General features: G+C 35.3%; 3 pseudogenes; 2 read left to right on the top strand and 1 right to left on the bottom strand.

Moving 5' to 3' along the window:
• The first annotated feature begins 1,421 nt into the window (after positions 1–1,421).
• LOC120192946 lies at positions 1,422–2,342 on the top strand (annotated as a pseudogene).
• A 135-nt stretch (positions 2,343–2,477) lies between these two features.
• On the top strand, positions 2,478–6,725 carry LOC120192924 (annotated as a pseudogene).
• A 1,920-nt stretch (positions 6,726–8,645) lies between these two features.
• On the bottom strand, positions 8,646–11,506 carry LOC120192947 (annotated as a pseudogene).
• Between the last annotated feature and the right edge of the window lie 866 nt (positions 11,507–12,372).

Below are 12,372 nucleotides of genomic sequence, written 5' to 3'. Positions count from 1 at the left end.
TACAATGGAAGTATGGACTAACCAACCGTTAATGATCTTTTAGAATGTAAGCTACAAGATGAGACAAATTAAACAACCGGTGCAACATCAACACCAGTTGGTAAACCAACTCATTTCAATTTATTTATTTATTTATAATTCTCAAGTAAACTCTGTTTAACGCTTAATTAAACCCTAATGTGATGCATATTTGTCGTTAAAGGAGGACGTTGGAGAATAAATAGCAAAGTTTGAGATAATAAATGAAAATCTGAAAGTGTTGGTAAGCTGTACCATTTCACAAACGGTCCCTTATCCCAGGGACTCCCCGGAGCATTTGACCAAAAGAAAAAAAAAACCTATGCTCTGGCATCATCTGGCAATATGTGCGCCGGTTGGGAGGGGTCAATTGCAATTAAATAATGCACTTAATAAAGAAAATCAAAATTCAGTATTTAAAAAGAATATTACAAGATTGAGGGTTTAAAATATTAATATTATGGTTCCCATGTTCTCTCTTTAAATTATCAACACATTTGGTCATTGATGATGCACTTTCCCTTACCCAAGTCCAATACTCTTCTTGCCCCTCTTGAACATTGCCTTTCAATTATCCTAGTGTTTCTTATTTACATATTGTCCACTTTAAAAGTCCACATTGCTAATAAATACTTCGAGAGGGTCAAAAATGGTTGCTAGAGTCCTTTTTTTTTTCCTGCCAAGTTATGCTGTTATTCTCTGCACCATTTCCTTCAATATTGCTTTGGTGTCCTAGTAGTTGCTAAAACAATTGAGGGGTCAAATTAAAATATCTATAAACTTAAAATCCCCTCACTTAGTTATCTTTTAACTCCTTTAATTAGTATGTTGCCAATGTATCATTTGTGTAAATTCTGAATTTTAAAAAAGTATATAAATTAAAATTAATCAAATAAAAGTATAGATGATACATTTGTTACTTATGTATAATATTGGGATTAATGGTAGAATTTACCTATCATTGAAAAAAGGCTTAATACAAAAATAAGTGTATATACTATAGTCAAAATTGACTTTTGGTGCCTAATTTTTTTTTGTTAAAAATAAGTATCTAATATTTTCTCCATTATATTTTTATGTGTCTAGCATTAAAAAAATTATTAAGTGATAATGTCACGTTTATATATTTTATTTTTAAAAAAAAATAATTTAAAAATATTTTTAAAAAATCTGAATGTGAAATGCTACTTAACTGTTTTTTTAATAGTAGACACCTCAAAGTGTAACGAAAAAATATTAGACACATATTTTTAATAAAATAACTTTAAGCACCCAAAATAAATTTTAGGTATAATTTAGTCAATTATTTTTATACTAAGGAAACAAATTGTTTTGCTGTCCGAGTAGTTTCACCCAATCCTTACGTTTTCTTCATATATAAAGTAAACAGAGCAGCCCCCTTTATCATCTAAATATCAAAACTATTACCTTTCTTTTTGTCTGGAATCTATAATTATACCTTTTAGCTTCTCTTCATTGTTAAATCTCTATGGCTGCCAAGTTCTTTGCATATTTCGTCGTCCTTGTTGCCGTTTTCAGCGTCGCTAAATCTGATCCTGATCTTCTTCAAGATATCTGCGTAGCTGACGCATCTGCAGGTAACTAAAATGTCTGAAATAGTCAACAATTTCGATCTTAATCAAATAATTCCCTAATATGTATACATATTTACTTGTAGGAGTCAAGGTGAATGGATTTGCATGCAAGAACGATGCGGTGGTGACCGAAGGCGATTTCTTCTTTAGCGGTCTAGCTAAACCTGCAGTTATCAACAATACTGTGGGATCTGTGGTGACCGCCGCCAACGTTATGCAAATCCCAGGGCTGAACACCCTTGGGGTGTCGCTTTCTCGCATCGACTATCTGCCCGGTGGACTTAACCCACCCACACTCACCCGCGTGCCACCGAGATCATCTTTGTTCTCGAGGGTGAATTGGATGTAGGGTTCATTACTACAGCCAACAAGTTGTACTCCAAATATTAAGAAGGCGACGTTTTTGTGTTCCCCAAGGGTCTGGTTCATTTCCAGAAGAACAACGGTCACAAGCCGGCGTCGGTCATTGCTGGATTCAACAGCCAGTTTCCCGGAACCCAGTCTATTGCTGCTACCTTGTTTGCTTCAACACCGGAGGTTCCTGATAATGTGTTGACCAAAGCATTCCAAGTCGGTACCAAGGAAGTCAACAAGATCAAGAGCAGGCTAGCACCTAAGAAGAGTTAAACAGAGGCGTTTTGAATTTGAGGAGAAAATCCCCAGATCCTGATTCTATGGGATTAATGTAATAATAACACTTTTAGGAATAAAATTGATCTATTTCTTTGGATCGAGTAATGTAATTTAAGAGTAAAAATAAATTAATCATCAGATCTTCTTTCTCTTCCGCCAAATGTTTGCAACACAATCATATATCATTCGATTGAAAAAGAGAGAAATGGAGGAGGTTTTACATTTGATTCCATGCGTTTCTTTGAAGCTTCATTCCTTCTGTTTTCCATCGTATCCTTGATTGAAACAGCATCTTTCATAATGAAAAGCAAAGAGAAAAGTAACCATAACTGATAGCGGAAAAGGTTTGGTTTGGTTTGGTGTATTATAAAGCATATCGAATCAGTCTTGAAGAGAATGCTTACCGCTTAGACAGGAAGCGCCAATTCGAATTGTAAATTTGAGGAGACGCTTAGCAGTTTGCAAGGAAAGCATCGGTTTTCAAATTTGGATCTAGGAATGGGCGCCAATTTTGTCCTTTTTATTGTAGATGTTTTTGTTCTGAGCCCTAACCCCATTTTAATATCTACTATTAGAATTCCCACTACTCACAGACTCATCTCTTAGCTAAGAGGAATTTTTTTAATAACAATATATTTATTTAGTTATTTTAGTAATTTCACTCTTTAAAAAAAAATGTAGAATTGCTTTTAAATGATTGGGATTGTATATGAACCGAAGGTTCAACGTATCGTTCATGAATCATTTGGTGGGAAATTTGTTTATTATTAAACGAATGAACATGAACAAAATTTTATGTACGTTTAAGTAAATGAATAAATATGAACGAAGGGTTCGTTCATTCATTTATGTTATTGAACGCTCAGTAATACGTTTGTTCATTTGTGTTAGTTCGTTTATGATCATTTCGTTTATATTCAACCCAATCTCTAGGCCCGTTTATAATAGTAGTATCTAATAAATTTTAACCTTAAACCCAATAATATTTTAAAACCTAATTAATTTTAAAGTCAAATAGAAAATCCCCAAATCAATTAAAGAAAATATAAACCCTACAAGCAAAGAAAAAAAAAACTCTTCTCGAACATGAATTAATTTTAGGGTAAATTATACAGTTTGTCACTAATGTTTGAATAAGTTTTTTTCTCATTGAAATTTCAAAAGTAATAAATTGATCATTAACATTATCGATTGAATACAAACTGGTCACTTGACGTTAACAACCATTAACACAAGTGATGAAAAATAGCTGACGCGTTAACTGTTTACATAAATTGAATTGACCGTACTCAAAAACCTTCAATAGTCACCTCTTCTCTTTTAAAAGAACTCAATCTTTAAACTTAATTTAGGGTTTCTCATTCTCATCTATTTTCTTTAAAATTTTTATCTGAAAATTGTCAGTTGTTGCAGACTCTCCTAATAGTTCCTAACACCCAAAATTTTCAAGTGATTTGTTGTCCTCTACCGAGACCACTGGTGGATCTATGATTGCTATTTTGTAAGCTTCTTTTCGGCTATGCTAAGGGTAAATAAAAAACATTTGATATGGAGGTCTACTTTACAAGAACAATGATAAACAAAGAAGTCACAATTTTCACCGCAAAAAAAGTAAATACATCCTCCCACCGTGTATAGGTGTTTCGATAGAAGAACAAGAAGGTGTTGGTAATGGAAAGGGTGAGCAATTTGTGAAGGTGCTTCCGCACATTTGTCGTGGAGTGAAAAGTATGCAGACTCTAGTAAACACAAAGTGAAAGCCTACATCAACATAACAATATCCAACACCATATCTTTGTTTGACAATCTTCGTTTTTATTACTCTAGGACAGGCTTTCAAAGATGCTCATCAGAAAGACGAAGCAGGAGACTGGCTTAGGAGATTGAAGCTTTGGCTTGAGGAAGTGTCTCTCTTTCAAGAGTCATATCTTCCTATCTGGTTGAGCAACTATCAGATCGCGATCTTTCTATCTGGTTGGCAGCACAGAGAGCAGTTAGTCGCTATGAAGGATTTCTGTCAGCCATTGGACCCCGTGGCAGGCTTTTAAGGAAGTTGCTTGCAAGAGTTGGGATTATACCTCCTACACCAGAAACACCATTTCAGCTTGACAGTGATGGTAGTTTTTCTGAACCTTATTTGAGGTATGTTATGCCAAACTTTTTGTATTCTTTACATATGACAAGGTTTTCTTCAACATTGAGTATCTAATGCTTCATGTTTGCCATTCATGGACAGGATATGATAGGAAGGGTTAAGATAACTTGGTCTTACCTTTTTTTTATGATACTTTCATTGTTTAAGTTATCGGTTGTTCCTTTAACGAGTACTTACTCTTTCTAAAAGAAAGTTAAAGATACTAAACGTTTACGAGAAACCTAAAGTGTCACTGAAATGTGCTGATAGTTAAATTACAGTTTGGAAAGGAGGAAAAAACAAAGCAATGAATCATATTGATCTGACATGTGTGCTTTGCACAACGATTGGATGTGATTTACCACGTAATGAAAGAAAATTTTCATTCAGGCCAACTCTTTATCGAGGATCTCCCTCAGTGATATTTGGAGACCGGCCACAAGGAAATATTGTGGCAATGATGTTTGGAAAATGTTGAAAACTTCTGTTTCCATTCTCCTTTCACAATCAATACTCCAGGTATTGTTTCCATTTTGAATAGATGTCAAAAGTTCATGCTTTGATTTAACTATTTGCTGAGCTGTATGCATGGATCCTTTAATCGGAAAAATTGACGGTGGCTGATATTTTGCTTCTAGAAGTTTCATGCTTAATGTTGCCTGTAAAACTTCGATGCCTTTTCTTGTCAGGAGCCAGCATTTGAAGAGCTGATTTTGCTTTATACAAAGGATTTTTCCGACGAAGATATTGAAGATAACTCCGAGGCTCAAGCACTACAATTAAATATCTATAAGAGAATTCATATTCCGGATTTACCAGTAAATACTCCTAACATATCAATGTCTGTCAATTCTCTTTCACATCGTATGCTTTTTATTTTTTCAATGTTGTCATGATGCTTCATCTGCAGGCTTTTGAATTTTCATTTTGTTGTCTAATTACTTGGAGGTTGTTTTTCCTCACAAAAAACTGTCTTTTCGCATCATAGACACGGTATGAACAAGTTAATTATACCCATGTTTTTTTTTTTGATTTTAGCATCCCTGCTTATCATTGTCATCCCCTAAGCTCAATCAACTGAAGTATATGAACATCAATTGTTAAATTGTGTTATCTCACATCTATTAAGGTCTTATTCAAGTTGGGTCTCTTCACCAATTGTCAATTGGTTTTAGGCTGGATTATTAACATGGTATTAGACCAAAGGCGTGTTTGGTTCTTCCTGCCAACCTTGTGCGAGCCTCATATAGGCTCTTGTCGAGCTACATGTTAGGGGACTGTTCTTATATTTTGCTCAGCATGGATTGTTAAGTGATGTTATATCATCATTTATTACGTATACTCTTAGGTTTCGTTAAAGAAGTGAACAAACATCGATCTACCTCTCCACCTATTGCCCATTGCCCTTGGTATTCAGATGGATGCTTAATATCAACTAATTCTAACATTCACCAAAAGATACGTTTGTTCAACATATAAAAGCCTTGTTTAAATGCATTAAAATTTTGCCGTCCTTGTTAATCATAGATTACTCTCGTGGTGTTTTATTGATGTTTCTAACTGATTCAATCAATGAAACGCACACTTTGCAATGGTTTACCGGAAGTATACTCTATTTGTTCCACAGACACCATTTCTTTAATCTATTGAATTCCCCATGGACCAAGCTGTTGACTGGTAAAATTTATTGGCTCCTGGACTCACAAGAGTTCAATTGATATATATAGTAGTTCTGGATGAGTAGTTAAGCAATAAAGAGTTTCTAACTATAAACATATCCTTGTATTACAGTATTTGTGACAGTTGTAGCATACTTTGACTGGAAAAAGTAAGAAGAATGAAACATATTTTGACCTTGGCTAATGACTGTATATAGCTCTTGGTTACCTAGTTAAGCCAACTTGAATTCAACTAAAAGATTAATTTGCGTAACCTATGGGCTGATATTGAGGAATTTGACTTGTAGGTACGATTAGACATAGCCACAATATTGGGGCTTTCAGCATTCTTGATAAACTACAAATTCGAGGACATTTTAGCTTCTCCGTATGTCCTGTATTTTTCCCCATTTTTTTATTTATAAAAAGTTAGTTCCATTTGAAATATTAGTTCACTTTTCTTTTTGTTACAGATCAGCAATATTTCTTGACGCCGTTGCAACCACTGCTTTAATAATATGTGTCCCGTGTGACCTTGGGTTACAAACAGACGTGGGATAGGTATCAGGTACGTTATAAAAAAAATTCTATGCAGTACTGGGAAAAATATATTTTGACAACTTATACCTGTTTTTAAGTTTCAAACAGCTTCTTAAAGGAATCAGTTTCCGCAGTTATTGGTTAACAAGACCCTTTTTGAGAAAACCTTGGCAAGTGGCTTTGGCTCAGGCTCAGGCTCAGGCTCAGGCTCAGTTCATTTTCTTTTGGATGCTTCCGAACAGCAGCAGGTGAGAAAGTCTGCTTATTTATTTTGCAAAAGGATAATAAGTACATAATATCCTTCTTTTATGCTCCCCACCTGAATTTAGACTTTAGAGTTTAAACATACTATTCATGATTCTTCTACCGAACAAAGAATACTATAGGAGTTCCGCTCCGTTTGTTGGAATTTGTTGAGGATTTCCGACTCCTTCAGAAAAAGTTTTCAAAGTGTCGATGCCCCCTCAACATGTTAGGCATGTATTATATTCTCAAGATATTTGTGTCTTGTTTTAGCTTCAAGATTTTGCCGCCTCCTTCGAGAATCCATCCGGTCTCTTCTCAAAGAATGTTCTTTATACCATAAGACATTTGTTCAAATCCCACGAAGTGCCAACTCATAAGTTTCCTTGGTGGAGGTTGCTCCCACTTCCTAGATTTCTCCGGGAAGACCCAATCGGCTCTTGGCTGGGTGGGAGGCAAAATCTCGAGGCTGGGAGGCAAAATGGGAGCATAGACATCTCAAGAACACAATGGTAGATGTATTGAGGGGTCCGTCACCTCTTGACTGACGACACTCCGAAAACTTATTCCGAAGTAGTCGTAAATTCCATAACATAATTAATATTTTTATCCAATCCATCAGTTGTGTTTAATGTCATATAATTTTGCTCTTTCTTGTTTTTGTTTCTTTTCTCTTCTGCCTCCGCTATCCGTAGTACATGGAAGCCATTTTAACCTAGTCTATCCTGCTTAACACTGAGAATGGCCAGGTTTGCACCTTACATCCCATTTCTGATGGCTAAAATAACTCTGATAGAGATGTCTCATTGTTGTCCTAATCAAGCACAGACATAGTAATCATTAGTTCTTAAATCTATGGTTAAATGAACTCTTACACTTTAAGCTAAGTTAATTTTTTCCAGTTCTCGTACCATCTCCTAGCTTCAGTTCTGTTGATCATAGATCACTAACAACAATCCCGGTTGCAGGCGAATTGTTACCAACAAGTTGGAGACAGATGCGAGAGATTCATATACGACATCTTTAGACAAAAAGTAACGGAATTTTAAAAGTATCTGCCGACGTCGACAATATAGTTTATGTTCTGATAGGGTCGAAATGACTTCTGCAGGTTGAAATGCCGGTCGACAAGGGGGTGAATACATTAGTAAGGTTGGGCTTGGTTACAGAAACAGTTGTTGATGGAAGACTCAAGCTTCAGGCTGTTCCTTGCCCCAAGGCATATGAGGCTCTTAAATATCGTTGGGAGAGTTTGCTTGGTTAACATTTGTGTACGTTTCACTGTAACCATATGATGAGAAATTATAATCAGAATACTTTCAGAGTAGATCATTACATCTCTCAAACCGGAATATATATGAATAACTCATTAGAATAAATATGGATCAAACGCACACATTATATGGTATTTGAACCTTTAAACCTCGGAGTTCTCAAGGCTGCTTCGTTGGCACAAGTCAGAGCCTCATAAGCATGAAATACTATTTCTTTTAGAAAGAATGAAAACCCCCAAGGAGTAACAGCCATTGTTGTGATAAAAACAATGAGTGATATACACAAGTAAATTATGTTAAAATGAATTTTCTGTTATTGAAATTTTAGAAATTGTAAAATAATTATTAAATTTATTGAATTGTTAATTAAAAACTTATGATTAAATATGAACTAAATCTATTACAAAATTTGTCTTAGTAGTTTTAAAATTTTCGGTTTTAATTAAAAACTTTAAAATTCGAGTAGTTTAAGAATTAAAATGGCCCAATTGAAGTACAAAGACTAAATCCACGACTTACTATTGGTACAAGGACTAACAAAAGAATTAAACTTATATGTATGTGTCATAGACATTATTGAAAACTGGATTATTTTGCCTAAAAGCAATCGTTTTCAATACATTGCAGCTCACTGATCTTCATTGGCTTGACCTTGCTCATTAACTTGGTTTTCATCAACTGTGCCATCTTCTAGACCTCCATAATTAACCCACGGTAGCAGCGACTAGAACAAGACAGCCAATGGATTGCGATTAGCAACATCACGTAGTTCATGTCAACCATAAAGTTCTGTAGATTGTCAGGAGGAAGAGTTTGCATTGTGTCGGAGAAGTCCTGTACCAACAAATGACCATACCTGACACAGGGTTGAAAGAATTGTCAAATGACCTCCCATACATACGCAAAGCTCAAACAATCTAGTTAAGCTACCAAATTTCACTCATTTGCAACCAGATTATCTATATAATCAGCCCCAACACAGATATCGCACGCCTTAAGTATATAACAAACATGAAACTTGCAGTAAAAATTTAGCAAACAGGGAAACCTAGTAATAGAAGAACAAAGCGACAACAGATATGAATCCAGATACTTACTCATTTTTGTCAGATGGGAATGCTTCTTTTCTCACACAAGCCCAATCTTTAGCTTCGTTTTTCCTATGCTCCAGCGTTTGAATGACAAGGGAGGCACCATTTCGAAGTAACTTTTGCAGATCAGGAAGCCTCCATATGAGATAATTTCTTTCTACGTAAATATTAATCAGGTGATCCACTGATGGGATCCCTATTTGATCTGAATTGAAAAAGGAAATTTTGAGTATATTTGTCCATGCCTGATCTTTTAAAGGAACCTAGGTTACTAGTTTCTTAAGGACCGTGGGGTGGAGCATCAATGCCTGATTCACAAGATCAGCCGAAGAAGCCTTTGCGGTGTCAGCACAAGTATTATCAGAGGATTCATCTTGCTCCAGATAAAACCAGCAAACAGCAAGGGGGTACGAAAAATGGCAACAGCCACAAAGACGTATCAGTTCTGTAGTCTTCAGAGAACCGCTACAACCATACATACTCCCCTGCCCTCACTGCAAAGTAGTCTAGGCAGAACATAGCTCCCATTGGGTCATCTGAATCAAGTGCAAGCAAAAATTTACAAACTTCTAGAGCAGATCGATGACAGCCTCGTCTATCCATGTTTTTCATGTGTGTGAAAAGTGCTTTGAATAATGGCTTGTTTGAGTCATGACTGAGCTTCAATTGGCAATTGCCCTGCAAGGGAGTGAACATAGGATGCCAAGCACATTCCAAGGCATACAAACACTTTGCAATAGCATCTGCAGACATCTGATGCTCACCCACAAATCTAAAATAATCTGCCATGGTTAAAAGCAAATCTAAATGATAAGGATGATACACCAGAACACTTGCTACGGCATTCAGGTCATGAATAGCTTGAGCAACATCAAATGCTCTCTGAGCTTGATCATAGGATGGGGAGTAGGAATATCTACAAAACATGAAGAAAACAATTAAGACACAGTACAACCAATAAATCCAAAAAGACATGCAGTTGATAATAAATTTTAGTTAAATACAACAGGAAACAATCATCATAAAATATATTAACTGAGTTTTGATGATAGCAAATGCATTTGATGTGAAACTTCACTTAATGTGAAAATATTCACCAATGCACCACCTAGTTTTAATTCTTTGTAAATATACACTCTTGTAAACATTGCAAAAGCGAGAGAAAAAAATTCACTATACGTGAATAGCTATCTATCAATATTTATCAAGTTGGTAACGCACACTCAAAGTAGGTGAACAAAAACGAAAACAGATGCACTTGGTAAGGTAATCAGCAGTTAGGCAAGATATAGCAAAAACAGAGAGACTTGGAAAGGTCTTTACCTGAAGTAATTATACCCATCCTTAGTTTCCAAAAATTCTATTGACAGAGATCCACGCCACCGAGGCCAATGGTCAGATGGAGATATCAAAACAGTCTTCCTAATATGAAGGTTTCCCTGTCTTCCTGCTTTGATTGGTTTTCTTAAAAGACTTAACCACCTTAGAACCAAATATTCTCCGCAGCTCATTCTCACATTCAAATACTTAGGATCCACAAGTAATACAGACGGTTTACCCTGCTTAACATTTTCTGATAAGGGTCTATTAGGACCTGACTGATGACTAGAAGATTCAAGATCCAAAGATAAAGCATCTAAATTCAAATCCAAAAGTGTTCCGTTTTTATCTGTACTTGAAGAACTCTCTTTGCCTTTGTTTTTCTTCTTTTTCTTTGATTTGTTATTCAACGAAGGTGGTTCTTGTTTTTTGGTCAAGGTTTCATCTTCCGGTGCAGACACCTGCAGCCGGAATCGATCATAAGCATTCAAAATTCATCCAATGCCAATATTACACTCTTAGAGGACATCACTTGATCAATACAACGGAAGCAGCACATGATAAATCAAGGTTTCCAGCTAAAATTTTAGCAAACAATAACCCCTTTTTCTCTAACATTTTAAATAACATCAAAGCCAGAAATAAAATCTTCTTGGACTTTGACATATTCCAGGGAACAAAAACTTACACACGTACTTATAAACCTTACAATAACTACAAAGATAACTATTAAACAGATAATCATGGATAAACGCGATGAATGATTTAATCGTAATAAACAATAATACTTCATAAATGGTGGGTTTAGGAGCTAAACCTGGTAAGAGTTATCTTTTTCGGCGTCATCACCTTCGTTCAGGAGGTCGAAAGGGTTCTTTGAAGAACCAGCGCCGGCATCTGGCGACTCCGATTCCTGAAGCTCCTGTACATCTTCCTCGATTACGGGCTGTTTCTTTTGTTCTTGTTCTTTCAAGACTTTCTTCAGCAATCTAGCCTACATCGCTTCTCTTTTTTGCTTTTTCAGGCACGGCGGGTAAAATGCAGAGATTTTGGGCTTTCGGATTCACCCTGCTCGGTAATTGAAGACCGAAGCTGAGGTGATGACGGAAATCTAAATGAGCCGAACTGATATTTGTATGAGCTACCCATATTTTGGATTGGGCTTTTCTTAAAAGTACGAGCTTGAACGTTTTTTGCCCAATAGGACAAATAATAAAAACATTTAGTCCAATAGAACATGTAGAAATTTATTTTGGAATATACGACAATTGTTATGGTAGTCATGGAACTCGTCAGGTTGAGATGATAAGTTTCATTAGAAAAATATATTTTATTTGTTAAGTTTATATTTAATTATTATTTTGGAACACATCACCTCGACATGATAAGTTCCATTAAAAATATTTTTTTTGGATTTAATTTTTTTAATTTTTTAAAGTAATGCAACTCGTCACCTCAACATGATGAATTCTTTTAAGTTTTAGTCAGACATGACGAGTTTCTTTAATTTTTAGTCAGCGTGCATTAAATTGGCTACGAGAGAAGGTCGTTTTTCTACAATGAGCTTTCATATATCTAAAAGATTTTTGAAATGAAGTGATATACACTGAAAAGTTTTTGAAGTGAAGTTATTGATCAGTGAAAAGTTTTTGTAAAAGAGATTAAATTGTTTGAATAATATATCACTGAAAAGTTGCTGAAACGAAATGATATATCACTAAAAGGTTTCTATTATTGTGCATTAAATGATCATTGATTATAACTCGTTTTTCTTTTTAATTTGTTAATGTTATATGAATCTTCAAAAAACTTCTAATTTTTAGAACTTCATTGAACACCAAAAAAATTTCTACTACAATGACTAAT

The sequence above is a fragment of the Hibiscus syriacus genome, unplaced genomic scaffold (genome assembly GCF_006381635.1).
Source record: "Hibiscus syriacus cultivar Baekdansim isolate YM2019G1 unplaced genomic scaffold, ASM638163v2 tig00116983_pilon, whole genome shotgun sequence".
NCBI classification, from domain to species: Eukaryota; Viridiplantae; Streptophyta; class Magnoliopsida; order Malvales; family Malvaceae; genus Hibiscus; species Hibiscus syriacus.
This window is presented reverse-complemented; position numbering and strand designations above follow the sequence as displayed.